Source organism: Nicotiana sylvestris, chromosome 11 (assembly GCF_000393655.2).
Source record: "Nicotiana sylvestris chromosome 11, ASM39365v2, whole genome shotgun sequence".
NCBI lineage: Eukaryota > Viridiplantae > Streptophyta > Magnoliopsida > Solanales > Solanaceae > Nicotiana > Nicotiana sylvestris.
The window spans coordinates 107,031,493-107,052,943 of NC_091067.1; the positions used below are offsets into that span (position 1 = coordinate 107,031,493).

A 21,451-nucleotide genomic window follows, 5' to 3' on the forward strand; every position below is an offset into this window, starting at 1 on the left:
CAAAAAAAAAATAGAGATCAAAAATCAAATTTAATATGCTAGTGATTCCACATAAATCTGCATTTTAATCTACAATTGGAATATCCTAAAACAAAGAAGAAAGAAAACGAGAAAACAATATGGTCACTCAGATTGAACAACTGTAAAGAATGTTCCATTGTTAATACAGGCAGATAATAACAGAAGAAATTGAGGCTCGAGAGTAAATTTAAGGGAAATAAAAGATAATTAATTACGCACTGAAAAGTGAGCAAACTGGAGAGAGATACAATCTTACCGTAGAAATAAGATTGATTCGTCAAAAAAAAATAGAGATCAAAAATCAAATTTAATATGCTAGTGATTCCACATAAATCTGCATTTTAATCTACAATTGGGATATCCTAAAACAAAGAAGAAAGAAAACGAGAAAACAATATGGTCACTCAGATTGAACCCTCAAATACAATAAGCGATTAAAAATCGTTGTTGAAATATATAGGGCCCAAAACCGGGTTCGAACAGGTGACCTCTTGATCTGCAGTCAAATGCTCTACCACTGAGCTATAGACCCTGATGATGGTAGAAGCTACAGAAGTATTATTAATATTATATGCTCCTCTTTCATGAATAACATAGCCGCAACGTCTTGGGGAATGGGGACAACGCATCAAGCTCGAATACTCATATTATCTTAGGATTTAAGTATGCTGGAATGGTCGACAGGTACTGACAGTAAATTCCGCAACTTAGTTCCAACACATATGTCTTCTCTACAAAAGTTTGGTGAAAGCCCTGAGATAACAAAAGAAAACTTTTCATAAATCATTATATTTTAGTGGTAATTAGCTATCCATAGATACTATTTGCTATATTACATTCTGTAAATACGTTTTACATTTTTATAAGATGTATTTAGACTACTATATTCATGAATACAATAGGAAAAGGGATTTTTACCTATCTATACCATATATCAAACATTATTACCTTCATTGTTTAAGGATTGTGTTAATTACATTTAAGCATACCAAATTACCTTTTATATACCATAATTCAAATTAAGGGTATAATTATTCCTTCATTTATTTTAGGCGTGATTTTAGGACTGTATTTTCACGTTATTTGGTTTACCCGCCTCTCTCTCCTCCCCCCCCCCCCCCCCCCCCACGATTTACCTTCAGTTCCCCACCCCCACGATTTACCTTCAGTTTTTCCTCCATTCTCGTACAATCTCTTCTCACCCACAATTACCATCACTTTCTTCTCCACTTAATTACCTTCAGTTGATAGTATCCCCCACGATTTGAATTCACTTCCATCTTTGTCTTCAACTCCTAAATCATGAAAAAAACCAACACTCCCCAAAAAAAATCATCAAAAGCTATATTAGCTGATATTCCAACCTTTGATTTGGGTGTTTTAACACCAAAATCACCACCAAAAAACCCACAAACGACGCATGCAAGTGAACAAACTACTGGTATTTCATCTCCTAGACAAATTCGTGCGGAAATGAGAAGCAAGCATTTGCACGATGTTGATGTTGGTGGAGTTGATAAACTAGTCGAGAATCAACTGAAACGCAAGGGGAAAGAGTTGAGTGTAGATGACGATTTTGTAGATGATTCTCCCAAAGTTCCATCTGTGAAAAAACACAAGGTCTCTCCTTCTTCATCAAAACCAAAGAAGAAGAAACCCTCAAAAAAAGTACCAAAATTGGTTAAGGAAAAAATTTCAATAAAGGTAAACACTATTTATGTTTCCTCACTGTTTTGTAGTTTGATTTTGGTTGTAAAAATCTGTTGTTCAAGTGTTAATTTAGTGTTCAAGTGTTTTTTGGCCAAATGTGGTATTGTCCTAATTTTGTAGATTATTTTTCGCAATTTTGTAGGTTTAATGGAACTGTGATTATTAGACAGTGTATACTGTAGTTAGTTTGTAGTTGATTTGTAGTCTGATCGTTAAATTGTAGAGATGGTATTTTTCATTGCAACATGTATTGCTGCTACATTTAACTTCATTCTAAATACAATTTATCTACATGTTGTGAGTTACTTGAAGTAACTGTTACATTCTGTAGATAATGTTTACAAGTGCATTGTTCTTCTTTGATTGTTCAAGTGTATTTTGGTAAAATGTGGTGTTGTCCTAATTTTGTAGATTCTTTGTCTCAATTTTGTAGTTTAATTGGAACTGTGACTCTTAGACAGTGTATAAATGTAGTTAGTTTGTAGTTGATGTGTAGTCTGATGGTTAAATTGTAGATATGATATTTTTTATTGTAGCCTGTATAGCTCATATATTTAACTTCATTCTAACTACAGTTAATCTACATTTATGTGAGATACTTGAAGTAACTGTTTTGTAGATTCTTTGTCTCAATTTTGTAGTTTAATTGGAACTGTGACTCTTAGACAGTGTATAAATGTAGTTAGTTTGTAGTTGATGTGTAGTCTGATGGTTAAATTGTAGATATGTTATTTTTTATTGTAGCCTGTATAGCTCATATATTTAACTTCATTCTAACTACAGTTAATCTACATTTATGTGAGATACTTGAAGTAACTGTTACATCCTGTAGATAATGTTTACACGTGCATTGTTCTTCTGTTATTGTTTTGTAGTTATAGGTGTGGGTAGGCTATTCTTCTTCTAGTTATATTTTGTATTTGTCATGTAGTTATATGTAGATTACTGTTTCCTTTTTATGCAAACTACTAATGTTCATTAATTTTATATTTTCTACAGAATGGACCTTACTTTGCACAACAAAATGTTGATTATGGTGTGCTTAGATTCCACAGTTTGTGTGATCCTAGCATACCTAGCCAGATACAAGCTTTACTCTCTCCGAATGCTTTAAGGGTTTTCAGAAAAACTTGTTTTGGTTACTTATTAGGTCTCCCCAAAATCTGTATGCAAAACCAATCACTTCATCTTCTGATGAAGTATGAATTGACAAAGTCTACTGACTCATATTTTTCAGTACTATTTAAGGGTGAAAAATTGAATTTTTCCTTGAGAGAATTTGGGTTGATAACTGGTCTTAATTGTGTGAATAAGTTTTCAGACTATGGTTACACTTCCACCTATGTTAGCCCTTTAATGAATACATATTTTCCGAACAAAGAAAGGGTTGAGAAATGGCATTTGAAAAATGTAGTGACTAATAAAGCATGGGCAAACGATGTGGATGCGGTGAAGTTGTGCATTCTTTATATGTTGGAATTTTTTGTTTGTCCTTCTGATAAAGACCATGTGACTTTCATAGACAAGTTTATGTTCTTTCTAATAGAGTCTGGTAATTTTGAGTCATACCCATGGGGTATCAAATCCTTCAAGCAGGTTATTGAATCTGTCCGACATCGTCTTAATCCCCATGTACATTCTTATCTGATACGGGGATGCTCATTAGCCTTGCAAGTGTGGCTATATGAGTGTTGCTCGTCCGTCAGCACCGAGCTTGCTACGAGATGTTCTGAATCTATACCTCGCATTTTAAGATGGTCAGCTACAAAGGGGCAGATTTGGTTAACTGCAATTGAAGAGAAGATGATCAAGCCTGAGTGGATCAAGGTATTTTTTTCCACTTTTGTATGATGCTACAATTACATTCATAATAACTACATTGAATCTACATTTTTTTGTCACTTGAATTAACTGTTATTTTCATCATTCAGTTCACAAACATGATTGAATCTGGAGAAGAGCTTGGAGTGCTTAATCTGCCAGACAAGATTCAATATGAAGATGAACATGGTGCTCAACCATCACATGTTCCAACTGCTGCTTCTCCATCATTTGAACCCAAATATACAGATTGTCAAGAGGACATTGAATCTGTCAGTAGCAAGCTCATGAAGTTGGAAAAGGGGATTGTGCAGGTATTATGAATAACTACAATATATTGACATAATTTGCTACATTTTGACTTCATTACATAACAATTATAGTATGTTATACATTGTAGTTAATTTGTGGTATAAATCTATAACAATTATAGTTTGTTGAATTGTAGTGTAACTGTAGCAGTTAGAATAAGATTACCAACTAATTATATATTTAATTTTTAGGTTGATGGAAAGTTAGATGCCTATAGGAAGGATGTTTTTGAGGAACTCTCAAGCCTTCGAGAGTTCATAGATCAATCTTTGAAGGGTGTTATGAATGTGATAAACAAGAGGTTTGATTTGGACGAGTCAAAGGTAAGAATTTACATATAATTTTGTACTAAGACTAATTAAGACATATGAATAAAGTAGTCTCAAATATGAATAAAGCAGTCCATGTTCGGATAACATGTCAGTTTGTATGTCCTTTGGTGTGTAAACAGTCTTAGGATCACAATACTTTGGAACGACCATGCTACCAAGTACTGCTGCAGTACGTTTTGCGCTGTATGAATGTTTCATCCATTAGGCAGCATGTGTGTTGACGGCTGAAACTTCTTATCTTGAACATTGCCGAATCATTAATTGACGTTGCCTTGAAATGCCATTTACAGCTTTCAGCAACACATATAAGCCAGTAGCTACAAAAGAAATACAATATTTACACAAATTTATGAAAAAACTACAATTAACTACAAACTGACTACAATTTAACTACAATTTATAAAACCCACCTATCTTCAATCATACACTGATTTTGCTGATATATTATCCACAAATAACTACATACCTTCTATGACTAGATCTTTTTACTCTGAACTGGAACTTGTGCATCACTGAATAATTCTTCATTGCAGCAGCTACTGTTTGCTTGTCCTGATAAACTTGTCCTTCTTCAATATATGTTTGCGTAGATTCAGTTATTATTTCACTTTGATATTCCTCTATAGCTGGTGAGGATGGAAATTCAAGTAAGTTTAGGGATCCAGACGAACCTGCAAACAATAAATTCATAAATGTAGTTTCTATGTAGATAATTTTGAAAGCAACATTGCTTTATCCTTTTCAGTACTATGTGAGCTTTGTAGTTTAATTGTAGGTAATTGTAGTAATATTGTAGATAACATAGTAACACCATAACTCTCTGCAATGTCGAATCAAACATACCTGCACTGGTGCTTTCATTGTTGATTGCCAATTCCATATTGAAATCTCTTACGCTTATACATAAAGGATACGAACCTAAGTTTTTATTCTCCTTTTTGGTTTCCATGTAAGCACGAACCCCCATATCATTCCTAATCTCCATTGGAGGACAATTCTCGTTCACAATGTATTTGATTTCTATAATTTTATCCGATGTATCAATCGATAATTGTTCTGCAATTGTAGAACTGAGAATTCCGTAGTTTGCATTATCATCTACCACAATGGCATCAACTTCAAAATCTCTAAATCTACCATAGTTATCCCAATTACCATTCGATTTCAGCATTATTGGGATTTTTGACATGATTTCGTGTAGTTGATAGGAAAAAAGACGAAGAACAGATATAGTTTCTACAATTTGAATACTGATATCGACGAAGAGCAATTTTGTACAATTTGAGACGAAGAACAGATATAGTCTCTCTTCAGTAATTGTACAATTTGATTGCGTTTTTTGTGAGATCTCTTTCTGTTGAGGAAGGAGAGAATTACGCAACTGGTGCCTTCATCAGGAAGAGAGATCTCCTTCGGTTTCAAAATTGGAATAAAATCCTTGACAGAATCACATCAGATTTGGTGCCTTCATTTTAGGGCTTTTTAATGGCAAAATCTACCTATTTTTGGATTGGTATATAATTTGTAGTAAAAGTGTGGACTACATGGGTAAATAACAAATTATGAACATTTTTGGTAATAATGTTTGATATATGATATAGATAGGTAAAAATCCCAATTTCAAAATCAGTCACACTACAATTCAATTTGTGACATGATAATTATTCAGCCGAAATTGCAACGAGTCGACTCCTCCCTTTTGTTGCTGGCTCAAGAGTCTCAAGACCATTCACATTTCACCAATGTAACATACATAAATATTCAACCCACTTACTATATACTTCCTTAGCTTCATATTATGTTTAAATTTATTTGAATATACACAAAATTTAAGAATTATAACAACAACAACATACCCAGTATTATTCCACATCGTGGGGTCTGGAGAGGGTAATTTGTACGCAAACCTTACCCCTACCTTGTGAGGATAGGGAGGTTGTTTCCAATAGACCCTCGGCTCAAGATAGTATAAGTACCACATTAATCTATCTATACTATATTAAATGCATGAACTCCCTAACTTAAAAGTTAAATTACCTAATCTATACTATATTAAATGCATGAACTCCCTAACTTAAAAGTTAAATTACCTAAATACCCTCTAAATAATTTAATTATTATTTTTATCTATCTATACTATATTAAATGCATGAACTCCCTAACTTAAAAGTTAAATTACCTAAATACCCTCTAAATAATTTAATTATTATTTTTAGTTAAAAAAGAACAGAAAAGAAAGTGTCGTGCAATAACACCTCAAACGAATGGATGTGTCCTTTGATAGTTATTAACTGGTTCAATATTAATCCTTTGCCTAAAAGTTGCTTGATTACAAATCAAACCATTCTCGGTAAAGAAATGTTTATGTCAACCTCAAATATAAAAAGAATTTGAAGAGAAAAAAGACGTTGTATATTATTTGTCTGTCTCATATTGTAAGTTTGTCTTTCATGTTCTCATATTCCCACCCGATCATATATTTTCAGTGTTTAATTAATCTGGTATATATTATAGTACACTTTTTATGAAACCTTCTAAAAATCAGAAAATCCTTTGACAAATATTAATTTTTGGTATCTTCATTTACTTTTATTTCATAGCAATATTTTTGGTTCTGAAGTTTTATTTTTTCGCGTTATTTTAATTATTTTTAATATTTTCTCCATTTCAATTTGTATGAAGGTGTTTAATTGAGCATTGATTTTAATAAAATAAGAAATACTTTTGAAATTTATTGTCTAATATAAGCTATAAGAATTTTTGTGGCTTCTAAATTGATCATCTTACTAATGATAATAAAAAGTTTAAAGTTAAATCGTTACTAAATATAAAAAGATTTCATTTTTTAAGACTGGCTAAAAAAAGAATATCACATAAATTCGGATAGAGAGAATACTTCTTGATTTTTTTTGTCGTGAACCTCTAAAATATTAGATTTCTTTTAGCAACAGTTTTGTTGTTGGGAACTTGACTTCACAATTATTTGATTTCTATAACTTAACAATTCTTTTGTTTGCGTTGTAGTCTTATTTTAGTTATTTGCATGAGGTTTCATGCCTTTTACAGTTGATATAATTTTTATCTTTACCTTTTGCAGTTACTAATACATTCTATAGATCAGTAAATATTCTTTTTGGGTTATTTTGTTAGCCTTAATTTTCTTACTTCATGTGTTTTCGAGCCTTTGCTTATTGTTTTTGTCACGAAATGTGATTTTAGCGTCTTTTTCAAACATGTATTTGTAAAGAGTTTCATCTTTATTCTCACTCTTGTTGCTATCGGTATTTTGAATATTGTGCCACTTGTGATTATAATACATTAAATCATGAGATAATCTAATCTTCATATCCTGCAACTATATTAAGGTAGGGTCTTAATTTCAATATGATATCGGCTTGCCTGCTATCTCATTGGATTAAAAGGAACTAATAATTTTTACTACATTATCTCAGTTAAACATTTTATGTAATTAATAAAAAGAAAGCAAGCAGAACGTAACTTTTTATGTTGAATAATGGAGACGATTGTAAAACAAACATTGATTAGCAAATAAATATGTCTGCATGCTTTTATAACTCAAATAAGAATTCTTAAAACATTTATATAATTAAAATTCAACATTTTGCAAAATGAATTTTATAATAATAAAGTGAAATAAACGTGCAACACACGTTCCGAGAGACTAGTAAAATTATAAGCAAGAAGGGACAGTATCAAAAAGCCATATAAAAATAGAATAACACAACAAGACAGTAAAGTGATACAGAATTTAAGAATTAAAAAAATAATAATTTATGAGCTTAAACATGATTATCGTAAATTCATAGTGTGAGGACATATATCATTAAGAATAACAAAATATAGAAATATATTTCTAACCGACTAAAAAGGAAATAATATCACAAAAACGAAAACAAAGGAAGTATGTGTTTTCAAGGTATTTGTTTAATTGGAACTTTTATATAGAACTATTGTATGTGGGTTAATACCTATATTAATATGGTAATTTGATTAAAATGATTCTTATATATTCTCGAAAGCTTTGATCAATTCAATTGATATGTGCACCCAAATATCGATTAAATAATAAACAAGAAAAGAAACAGAAAAGGGGTTCTTCATCTTTTAATTTTCTTTATATGTATCGCCGCAATATTTGATAGGACAGATAAATTCGCAAATTAATCGAAAAAAGCATGTAACAGTGCTTGTAAGTTATAAACATAGTTAGAGTTAAAAAGAAAAAATTACTCAGATCAGCCCCAAGAATATCTAAAATGAGCCTCCTTAATATCATCTCATCAGTCGCTGGTAACTAATTGTGTGGAAAAGATGACAAAATCAATAGAAAATGTGATCCTCGTTTTGAAGCGCAAAGTTATATAAAGGACAAGCGTATAACACATAATTACATATGTTTAAAAACTTTATGAGCTGGCAAAGTTCTTTTGTAGAGTCCGGAACCAAAATGAGGTTCTTTTGGACAAGTAGCACCTTAATAAGTGTAAAAAAAAGATGACATTTTTATATATAGCGCCCAAATACTGGGCGCTATATATTAACGTTAACTGTGTCGTTAATGTATAACGCCCAGTATTTGGGCGCTATATATAAAAAGCTGACACTAACAGTATAGCGCCTAAATACCCGGCACTATATATATTTTATAAAAATCGTCTTCTTCTTCTAGACGACGACTGCTTCATCTTCCTCAATATTTAACTATCAAAAATCTTGGTCCGCCACTCCCATACCCGCTGCCCCACCATTTAAAAAAAAAAAAAATTGGGTCCTCCGTCACATAAAAGATGAAGAACGTAGGTCCCACATTCGAGTAGAGCTTCGTATTATTGTTGATTCACACTTCCGGAGTCAAATTTTCAATCTATTTGTTTTCCGAAAATTCTAAATCGAGGTATTTATGTTTATTTTAAGTTGAAACTTTTATAATAATGCATATTATTTGATTTGTATGTGTTCTATTTCGGTTTGTGTTTTTTTCGAAACTAGTATGTTAAATTTATCCGGATTTAATATTAGTGTTTTATAAAAAAATATAAATTTGTCAAATAAATTTGTTTGTTAATATCCTGATTTATATATATGTGTTTTCATGTCATTTTGTGTTTTATTTGCATTTGTGTTTTCATGCCGTTCTGTGTTTTATTTGCAATTAAATTTATTTGTTGGTTATGTTTAGTTTAGATTATTTTTTAGCGTAGTAAAATCTAGACCCTTTTAGCGTAGTAAAATTTAGAGCCTTGTAGCATAGTAATGTGTAGTATTTTAGCTTAGAATTCCTTTTGTTTAAGTATCTTATACTGGTAGTTGAAAATGCAAACTTTGTACAATTAAGTTAATAATTGTATCAACACACATAATTACTAATGTTAATTTGGTGCCACTGGGCCTCAAAATATCGAGCCCGAAACCCGGAGGTATAATTTTTGTATAACGCTAAAAATTGTGTATCTCAAAAAATTAATATTTAGTATACAGAATAAAATACAATTAATGTTGTTTTAATTTACAGTTGACGACATGGACGCGACTATACATCCCGTCTCTCGGACGTTGGATCTATTAACCCTATAGCCCCAGCATAGATCCGAGTATATATGGGACGGACAGTTGTTTACGCTGACTTTCCGGGCCAGGAGAGTGGATCTATTGTGGGAGTTTTTGAGTCATAGAGTTCTACATCTCCGCGTGGTCCATTACCTGGAGGAGATGAGATTATATAGGATTATTAGGATTGGCCGGATACAGCTCGACTGAGCTTTGATCACGACCTTGATTGAGCGGTGGCGACCGGAGACGCACATTTTCCATCTGCCCATCGGAGAGGCCACCATCACACTTCAGGACACTGATATTTTATATGGCCTGTCCGCTGATGGCTTGCTAGTTTTACTGCATGCGACCATGAGATATTATTCGCGGTAGTCTTATTGGGATATGCTGCACATGCTCACGGGTTTCAGGCCGGAGGACGAGACTGTAGCATCTGGGTCCAGTCGTATGCAGTTGGTCCCAATTAGAGACCACCTAGAGCAGATCCACCATACTATCACCGACGAGTCAGCGAAGGTGGATGTATAGCGATATACGAGGTTGTTGTTGCTCCTTCTACTTGACTTGGGGGGTCTTGTTCCCGAACACTTCGGGGAACCTAGTGAGCCTCCGTTTTCTGCATCATATTGGCCGGTTCGAGGATACAGCCATCTACAACTGGGTGGTGCTGTCATCTCGTATTTGTACAGGCAGATGTGTAGGGCTTGTATCGGCACACAGAGAGACGTTGGTGGCTTTCTGCCGCTTCTACAGGTGACAACATATTCAAATAATATGCCCATTAGTTACAATTCTACCTAGTTATAGTTAATCTTATACTTTACGTCAACTTTGTATGTTAGGTTTGGGCCTGAGAGCGATTTCTGCAGTTTCAGCCACCTCTACCTGTATTTACCCACTTTCCACATACATGTCTTCTTCTCGGCCGCACGTAACATCCAATTACATGGCCAAAACCACCTGCGGCAAACAGCCTTGTATACCATCGGACTTGACTCTCATACCTGCATCTCACGACACTTTTTACGTTGTGCATTTTACAAGCCTTGCTTACTCGTGCTTTATCAAAAAAAAGCATCCTCTTTGCAAGCATCGTTGGTCTAGACTCATCCCATATTACTGGCCGGATTTCATCAAAATCCCTTGTGAGAGCTTCCACATTCGGCACGGTTGACAAGTTATCAATGTAAGGAATTTTCCTTGAATGAAACGGCACTTTGGACTCGTACACTCTTCGTCTAGAGGGGTCTCTCTTCAAATCAGGTCCTTCCTCCCCATCCTCACCATCCTTACAAGGAAAGGGTGTCTCGTCTCCGGATTCATTGGCATTGTTATCGTAATCACTGTTCTGTTCCTCACTCTGTGCATCTGCCAGATCCCGATGTAATACGTCGTTTTCGGGCAATTGAATGAGTACGGGTGGTTCAACTTGCTCGTTTTCACTGCACAACCAACAAAAATATAAGCTATTGAATTAATAAATGCTTTCCATATGGCTATATCACTTCACTTACAAGTCGTAATGTGATAAATTCTATGATGGACGTTTTTAATTAGGTGATGACTACCGGATGGGCCACTTATAAAATTCATATCTGGCTGGTACCCCCTATTAAATATATGAGTGTTAATACAAATTCAATACACCAAAAATATAAATAATTAACACAAATGAAAATTGAAGTTTACCACTCGTCTTGTGAATTATGGAAAGCATGGTATAAATTATTTTCTCGCTGCTCATTCGTCGGCGGTGATAAGTTTAAATCAAGGAAAACTCTTTCATCTGGAACCTATCGGGCAAAAACTGCTCCAGAATAACCACCCGATGACTGGGGGTTATCTCTACTACGTACAACCTCGTTTTTTGGAACGTCTTCGACATTCACGTACATCTCCAACATTGTGATTACAAGAAATTTCCGGCATTCATCCGGAGTCCTCAGAAAATCACTCAAAGTTTCATCATCGTCGATGTTAAACTCCGAGTAAAAAGCAACCCCTTATGGAGTGACGGAATACGGATATCTTCCGGTTACTTTAAGTATCACTGAACGTTTCCTCACAGTCATTTTTTTGCATAACAACGATATCAATTTATCGTACTCCATTGTAAGTGGCAATTTAACATGACATTGAGCAGGTAAACTGTAGCCCACGGAGTTATTCTCCATCACAACCTCACCCCCCCCCCCCCCATATAATGAAACTCTTATTCTACGCTCTTCATACATAATGAAAAAATGCTGGAGAATTTAACAACAATAAACGTTTCAACAAGAGTTAAAAAATTTTTTGAATGAATTTCTATACAATTCTAACCTCTTTATATAGGAAATGGCTAGCGGGGATTTTTTTTATATATATATATATATATAGCGCCCAAAAAGTGGGCACTATACGCTTTTGAATTATTGAAGTCAGGAATTATTGGTGGGGCCAGAAAAAAGGTGTATAGCGCCCAAATAGTGGACGCTATACATAAAGTTTTATTTATAGCGCCGGGTATTTGAGCGCTATACTGTTAGTGTCAGCTTTTTATATATAGCGCCCAAATACTGGGCGCTATACATTAACGGCACAGTTAACGTTAATGTATAGCGCCCAATATTTGGGCGCTATATATAAAAATGTCATCTTTTTTTTTTACATCTATTAAGGTGTTACTTGTCCAAAAGAACCACATTTTGGTTCCGGATTCTTCTTTTGTAAGTCAGTTGTCCCCACCGCTGAGATTCTTGTGGGCTCTTCAAACTTTCCTTTCTATAAATACCCATCACATTTCTCCGTAACCCATAAAAGGAAAGTTCTATAAATAATTCTCCTAACTTAATAACTAAGAGAGAGAGAATGGAATTCGTCTAGTTTTCTCAAGTTCTTAGCTTGTTAAGCATGGCTGTCATTCTTTTGTTTATGCTAGGGAAAATGATATATTCTTGTTGGATTTTGCCTAAGCTGATGTATCGAAAGCTTAGGGCAAATGGATTTGACGGACAAGCTCCAATTTTCCCTCTTGGAAATATAAATGACATGAAGAAGGAGTTGACGAAGTTAGCTTCTCCTTCTTTGAGCATTGGCAATCATGACATTCATTCATTTGCATTCCCATACTATGCTCGGTGGCAAAGGTTGCATGGTACGTAAGTTTGCATCATATTTTAACACATTATCTTGATAAAGAATACTCCATAAGTTTCATTTTTCAGTGGGGTTTGAGGGTTCTTATTCTTCGATTTTTATTATATCTTTTGTTTCTTTTGCTTCAGTTTTCTTATTATCTTGCTACTTACTCATGGTTTTTTCACTATCGTATTTCATTTCTATGATTTTCTTGAATTGAGGGTCTATCACAAATAGACTCTTTACTTTTACAAGGTAAGGATAAGGTCTGCGTACACATTACCCTCCTCAGATTCAACCAGTGAGATTATATTGTTAGTTAATGTTGTTGTTGGTGGTGTTTGAGTGGACGCAGAATATAAGTTAAAAGTTGTATTTTTTATATTTGCGCAATGTATGCCATGTAAATGAACCAATATTCGTTTACTTCTTGTAGGTAAAGTATTTTTGTCTACTGGCTGGGAACAGAGCCATTTTTGTACATAGCAGATCCTGAATTTATAAAGAAGATGTCAGCGGTTGTAATGGCCAAAAGTTGGGGGAAAGCCAAGAGTATTTAAGAGGGATAGAGATCCCATGTTTGGGAATGGCCTTGTTTGGTGGAACGGAATAATTGGGCTAATCAGTAATCACAGGCATGTTATTAATCCTGCTTTTTCCCCTGCCAGCTTGAAGGTATCTCTCTTCTCTCCATGTGTCTCTCTCTCGGCACTTTCTTATTAGATTCTTAATTAACAAACTAATCAACAACGATGACAAGTTCGTCTTAGCCCCAAACAAAGTTAGAGTTAATCGTATGAAATTTTCACTTCTTTTTTAAAGCTAACTCATATTATTATCATACCGAAATCAAATTAGAGTGATAGCGAAAATATATTCTTTTTAATAAACATAGTAACAATATTTAAAAGTTGTCTAATAAATTTAAAGCTTATTCCTAACTATTAAGTGTTACATACATGAGTTTTTTTCTTTCATTGTGCCCTATCTTTAGTTAAGGCAACATTAATTCCAAGGATTTATAGGTCTTTCAATATAACTTCCTTCCATCTGATTTTAGGTCTACCTCGGCCCCTTTTAACATCTTCATTCACCATAGTTTCATACCTACATACCAGTGTCTCTATAGGGTGATGGAAGAATGGGAAAATCATCTCAAGCGGCCTTCTCTCATTTTATCCTCAATGAGTGCTATTTGCACCTTCTGAAAAATGCAATTTAATCTTATCTAATCTTATATGACCGCACATCCATCTTAGAATCCGTATTTCTTGAACACTAATCTGGTGGGTACGTGAGATTTTTGCAGTTCAAGATTCATTATCATATATATACCGATCTTATCGTTGTTCTATAGAACTTATCTTTCTTTGAATAGACATTCACTAATCAAGTAGGGAAATTTCATCAAGATTAAAGTCAAACATTTTTAAAACTCGAATCGATTGATGTGACCCAGACATAGCAAGAGGACAATATTAAAAGTGGATGATTGAGTGGCGACTCTCGATCGCGTAGAAAGATCAAATATTTGTATTGTATAGATAGATAGGGATTTTCTTTTTGTTTTTTTTTCCTCACCAATAATCGAGATAATACATCCAAAGCCAAGCGTTTTGCACCACTGCCTCAGCTGATATGAAGGTCCAAGATCGTAATACTAATAATTGAAACAAAAACAAAATACAACGACTTAAAATTCCAAGTAAAAATTTCTTCAATACATGATTTTAACTTTATGAGTTCAATTTTTAAGGTATTTAACATTAAATTTATTTTATTTTTAAAAGTGTGATTCAGATCTATTAGTTGTTGCAAGTTTAATAGTAAATTTTGTACATAAATTTATGTCGGCGCTGAAAGTCTTATATTAGATGACTTAACATCCATCTCTGACTACATGGTACGTGACTACGTGTATCACCGTATCAGTACCTTCTGACACCATTTTCAAGTACTCAGGTAGTATGCTCGTGTGAAATATATTCACATAATTCGATCATTAAAAAAACTATGATAAGCAGCCTATTGCAACCAGTTAAATTATAGTGTAATGAACGTGTTCTTTGAAAATCAAAATTTAATATTCATCATCTAAAAGCCTTCCCTTAAAAATAATATTGTTAAATGATCATAATATTCACTAACAACATAAGCACCACTAAACATGGTTGACAGGGTATGACAAGCTTAATGGTGGAGTCGGCCACAAATATGCTAGACCGCTGGGCGGCCCTCATCGACTCAGGGAAGAAAGAAATCGAAATCGAAGTCGAGAAGGAAATCACAAGCACAGCAGGGGAAATCATCGCGAAAACAACCTTCGGAATCAAGAACGAAAACCGGGGAAAAGTGTTTGATAAATTAAGAACACTGCAAATCGCTCTTTTCAAGTCCATACGTTATGTTGGAGTACCATATGGGAACCTGATATATCATAAAGAGTCGTTGAAAGCACAAGAAACTCGGGAAAGAGATTGACGCTCTCCTTTTATCAATCATTGAAGCTCGAAAAAAATGGACAAAAATCAATATTCTCAACATGATCTTCTGAGTCTGTTAATGGTAGATGAGAGTGCTGTTGCGGAAGCCAAATATATATAGTGTGAATAAGTCACAACTACTATACCAAAAATTATGACAGCCACCAAATAATAAATAAGACAATAAAACAACAATAAAGGGAACACCAGAATTTACGAGGTTCGGCTAATTTTGCCTACTCCTCGGACACAACCAATATTTTATTTCACTCCAAAAATACAAGTGAAATAATACTAAAGAGAGAAGATACAAATGCCTTAAACAGATGAGAAGGCAAATGAGAGGTGTGTTTCAATCCTAAACATTAGGCCTTCTTTTATAGGGGAAAAATCCCCCCAAACTTAACTCCCAACCAATGTGGGACTTTGGCATTTTGCCAAACTTCAACAAATCTCCACCTTGGCAAAATTCCACATTTTCAATTCTCTCTCAATAACAAATTTTGGTTGTGTCTTCATCTTCAATCTTCAGTGTTCAACAATGTTGATCAAATCCAAACAATGTTGAAACTTGACCGCAGTCACCACCTTTGTCAGCATATCAGCAGGATTCTCTGTAGTATGAATTTTCTTCACCGTGACTCCACCTTCTTCTATGATTTCTCGTACGAAATGATACCGAACATCAATGTGCTTCGTCCTTGCATGATAAACTTGGTTCTTCGCTAATTGAATAGCACTTTGACTATCACAAAAAATTGTGATACCTTTTTGTTCAACACCAAGCTCCTTTAGCAATCCTTGAAGCCAAATTGCCTCTTTCACAGCATCTGTAATAGCCATGTACTCTGCCTCTGTTGTAGACAAAGCAACTGTTGACTGCAAAGTAGACTTCCAACTAACTGGTGCCTTTGCAAAAGTAAACACATAACCAGTAGTTGATCTTCGTTTGTCCATATCACCCGCAAAATCTGAGTCACAATATCCAACTACAAACTGATTGTCTTCCTGCTCAAAAACTAACCCGACATCTACAGTATTATGAATATACCGTAGAATCCACTTCACAGCTTGCCAATGCTCCTGCCCTGGATTGTGCATATATCTGCTAATAACTCCAACAGCTTGTGAAATGTCAGGCCTTGTGCAAACCATTGCATACATCAAGCTACCAACAGCATTTGCGTATGGTACCTTTGACATATACTCTCGTTCAGCTTCATCCATTGGCGACATAGTAGTACTTAGCTTAAAATGGGAAGCAAGTGGAGTACTAACTGGCTTAGTCTTGTCATCTATGCCAAAACGTTGAAGTACTCTCTTCAAATATTCCTTTTGAGATAAACAGAGTTTCTTTGAACGTCTATCTCTAATTATCTCCATGCCAAGAATTTTCTTTGCCTCACCCAAATCCTTCATCTCGAACTCCTTCTTCAGTTGAATCTTCAACTTATCAATTTCTTCCGAATTCTTGGAAGCTATCAACATATCATCAACATATAGGAGAAGATATACAAAGGAACCATCTTTAAGCTTGTGCAAATACACACAATGATCGTATTTGCTTCTCTTGTACCCTTGCCGCAACATAAACTCGTCAAATCGCTTGTACCATTGTCTAGAAGATTGTTTCAATCCGTACAACGATTTTTCAAGTTTGCACACCATATTTTCTTTTCCAGCAACTTTGAATCCTTCTGGCTGAGTCATGTAGATTTCCTCCTCCAAGTTTCCATGTAAAAACGCAGTTTTTACATCCATCTGAACTAGTTCCAAATCCAATTGTGCTACCAAAGCCAACATAATTCTAATGGAGGAATGTTTTACAACTGGAGAAAACACTTCATTGTAATCAATTCCCTCCTTTTGAGCATATCCTTTGGCCACCAATCTTGCTTTGTAGCGAACATCTACTTGGTTAGGAAATCCTTCCTTCTTTGCAAATACCCATTTGCACCCAATTGCTTTCTTTCCCTTCGGGAGATTGGCCAATCTCCATGTATGATTCTGATGAAGGGACTGTATTTCATCATTCATGGCAATCCTCCACTTATCTTCTTCTGAACTTTGGACAGCGTCTTTATAAGTAGTAGGAACATCATCAGCTACAATTGAGGTTGCACAAGCAACCGTCTCTATGAGACGAACAGGTTTCGTTATTGTTCTTTTTGGCCTGCTGGTTGCTATTGATTCAAGTTGTTGTTGAGATTCCTGAGTTGGAATCTCCTCTACTGGCTCTCCTTCCAGAGGGTAATCTTCATTTGTTTCCTCCTCTGCTTCTTGTGTAGGAAAAATAAATTTTCCCTCAAACTCCACCTGCTTAGAAGCACCTTCATTTTGTTTGGTATCTTCTGTTACCTTATTTACCATAGCAAATTCATCAAAGGTAACATCTCTGCTGAATATTACTTTCTTTGTCATAGGGCACCATAAGCGATATCCTTTGACTCCAGAAGTAATTCCCATAAAAATAGCCTTCTTTGCCCTTGGATCCAATTTTGACTCCGTCACATGATAATATGCAGTTGAGCCAAACACGTGCAAAGAGTTATAATCTACAGCAGGTTTTCCGTACCATTTTTCAAATGGTGTTTTGCCATCAATAGCAGCAGATGGTAGACGATTAATGAGGTGACATGCATATGTAATTGCCTCAGCCCAAAATTCTTTGCCCAAGCCAGCATTGGACAACATACACCGTACCTTCTCCAGCAAGGTCCGGTTCATACGTTCTGCCACTCCATTCTGTTGTGGTGTATGTCTAACAGTGAAGTGTCGGACGATGCCATCATTTTCACAGACCTTATTGAAATGATCATTTTTGTATTCACCTCCATTGTCTGTGCGAATACACTTGATCCTCCTGCCTGTTTGATTCTCCACCATCGTCTTCCATTTGAGAAAAATTCCCAGCACTTCATCCTTGTTTTTCATTGTATACACCCACACTCTTCGAGAAAAATCATCAACAAAGGTTACAAAATAGTGCTTCCCACCCAATGAAGGTGTTTTGGAAGGACCCCAAACATCAGAGTGTACATAATCCAAAATGCCTTTAGTATTATGGATCGCTGTACCAAATTTAACCCTTGTCTGTTTCCCTTTGACACAATGCTCACAAAACTCCAAGTTGCAAGCCTTTACTCCTTTTAACAATCCTTGATCTGATAGAGTTTTCAAGGATTTTCCTCCAGCATGTCCCAAGCGCATGTGCCATAGCTTGGTTGCTTCTGCCTCTTTGTCGTCACTGGATGTTACTGTCGCTGTCCCAATAACTGTACTGCCACGATAGCGGTACATATTATTATTCTTCCGATTAGCCTTCATTACCACTAGTGCACCGGAGCATACTCTCATCACTCCATTTTCTGCAATGATTTTGAACCCTTTTGATTCTAGGGCTCCCACAGAGATGAGATTCTTCTTCAAATCCGGTACATATCGAACATCTATCAATGTTCTGATCATTCCATCATGGTTCCTTAATCGTATTGAACCAATGCCATATGAGGTAAGAGGGCTGTTATCCGCTGTGTGGATGACTCCATATTCTCCTTCTTGAAATTCCATGAACCAGTCCCTGTTGGGACACATATGATAGCTACAAGCCGAGTCCATCAACCATATGTCTGATGATGTTGATGACTCTGTTGTAACTAATGAGAAGTCTGAATCATCACAATCAGCTACATTTGAATCCATAATAGCCTTTCCATTGTTATGTTTGGCCTTATTCTTCAACTTCGGACAGTCTTTCTTCCAGTGCCCTTTTTCTCGACAAAAGGCACATTCATCTTTACTGGGTCTGGATCTTGACTTGGATCTTCCCTTCTTTGTCCTCGTTTGATTTTGAGGACGACCCCTCACAAACAGTGCTTCTCCTTCTCCGCCCTTCTGTTTTTCTCGCTTTCTTTGTTCATAGCTGTACAAAGCTGAACAAACTTCTCTGAGAGAAATTTCGTCATTTCCATGGAGTAGAGTAGTTTCAAGGTGCTCGTACTCATCAGGAAGTGACGCCAACAACATTAAGGCCAAGTCACCATCATCATAAGTTGTATCCATATTTTGCAAATCTGTGACCAACTTATTGAAACTGGTGATATGTTCATTCATCGTGGTACCAGGAACATAGGTGAAGTGAAACAGTCTCTTCTTCATGTACAATTTATTTTGACTGTTTTTCTTCAAAAATTTATCCTCCAGTGCTTTCCATAATTTACTTGCAGAAGTTTCCTTTGTGTATGGATATTTCTGCTCTCTAGCAAGGTAGGATCGAATGGTACCGCAAGCAACACGGTTGATAATTCTCCAATCTTCTTCTCCAATAACATCTGGTTTCTTTTCTTCAATGGCCAGATCTAGCCCTTGTTGAAAAAGGACATCTAGAACCTCGCCTTGCCACATCCCAAAATGTCCGGACCCGTCAAAAATTTCTACCGCAAATTTCGCATTTGACACAATTCTTGTCATAAGCGAAGATGCCAATGATGACGTATTGTTGACACTTGATGTAGATTCTTCTTGTTTATTGTCCCCCATATTTGACACAAATATTATTTAATAGCTGACGACACAAATCAAGATTATTTCCTTTCTGATGTAGAAGATCAGACTAAGCTGCAACTACAGAGCATACTCAGACAGAACCTTGACTCAGTTACCAAGATAAATCTTTTCTGATGTGGAAGATCAGACTATGCTGCAACCACAGAGCATACTTAGACAGTACCTTGGCTCTGATACCAATTGTTGCGGAAGCCAAATGTATATAGTGTGAATAAGTCACAACTACTATACCAAAAATTATGACAGCCACCAAATAATAAATAAGACAATAAAACAACAATAAAGGGAACACCAGAATTTACGAGGTTCGGCTAATTTTGCCTACTCCTCGGACACAACCAATATTTTATTTCACTCCAAAAATACAAGTGAAATAATACTAAAGAGAGAAGATACAAATGCCTTAAACAGATGAGAAGGCAAATGAGAGGTGTGTTTCAATCCTAAACATTAGGCCTTCTTTTATAGGGGAAAAATCCCCCCCAAACTTAACTCCCAACCAATGTGGGACTTTGGCATTTTGCCAAACTTCAACAAATCTCCACCTTGGCAAAATTCCACATTTTCAATTCTCTCTCAATAACAAATTTTGGTTGTGTCTTCATCTTCAATCTTCAGTGTTCAACAATGTTGATCAAATCCAAACAATGTTGAAACTTGACCGTGCATCCTGAATGGCAAACTCAGCTCAGAGAGGAAATGAAACAAGTGTTTATAGAAGGTGAAATTGATGTTACACGGCTTAATGGTCACAGAAAGGTAATCCCATTGTCCTCTTTTTTTCTTTCTTTTTGGAACTCAAACGAGCAGCTTTAATAAATTGAATCAAACACCAAGAAGTTTACAATAAAACTAGCAGCCTGCTCCAAGTACCAAGTCAGACACATTATCACAAACGAATGGGATAAAGACGTTCATAGTTTACTTGTTTCAGTTATGTATACCTACACTACATCGGTATTGAACAATTGAAATGTTTGTTAATCATGCAGATGGGATGGGTGATGAACGAAGTGCTAAGACTATATTCACCAGCACCAAATATACAGAGGCAAGCTAAAGATGATATTCAAGTGGACAATAATGTAGTCATCCCTAAAGGAACAAATATATGGATTGATGTGGTGTCGATGCACCACGACAAGCAGCTTTGGGCTGAAGACGTTAACGAATTCAAACCAGAAAGGTTTAAAGATGACGTGTACGGTGGATGCAAACACAAAATGGGATTCTTGCCTTTTGGTTTTGGAGGAAGAATGTGCATTGGCAAGAATTTGTCTCTCATGGAGTACAAAATCGTGTTGTCCTTAATCCTGACTAAGTTCTCTTTCTCCATCTCCCCAAACTATAAGCACTGCCCTTCTATCCTGCTTTCTCTTAGGCTCACACAAGGATTGCCTCTTATAATCCGACCCCTTTGAATTAATTACTACAATAACTACTCTTTTCATGATTATTACCATCAAAGAAAAGAAGAAAAATAAGCTACTAATAGCCAGCTACACTTTAAGA

The 21,451-nt window shown here is 35.4% G+C and overlaps 1 non-coding gene and 1 pseudogene across 1 annotated transcript; one reads left to right on the top strand and one right to left on the bottom strand.

Moving 5' to 3' along the window:
- Positions 1 to 479: 479 nt before the first annotated feature.
- TRNAC-GCA (transfer RNA cysteine (anticodon GCA)) lies at positions 480 to 553 on the bottom strand. Its single transcript has one exon. It is a non-coding gene; the product is annotated as a tRNA-Cys (tRNA).
- Positions 554 to 12,695: 12,142 nt separating this feature from the next.
- On the top strand, positions 12,696 to 21,442 carry LOC104229114 (cytochrome P450 714C2-like; annotated as a pseudogene).
- The last annotated feature ends 9 nt before the right edge of the window (positions 21,443 to 21,451 follow it).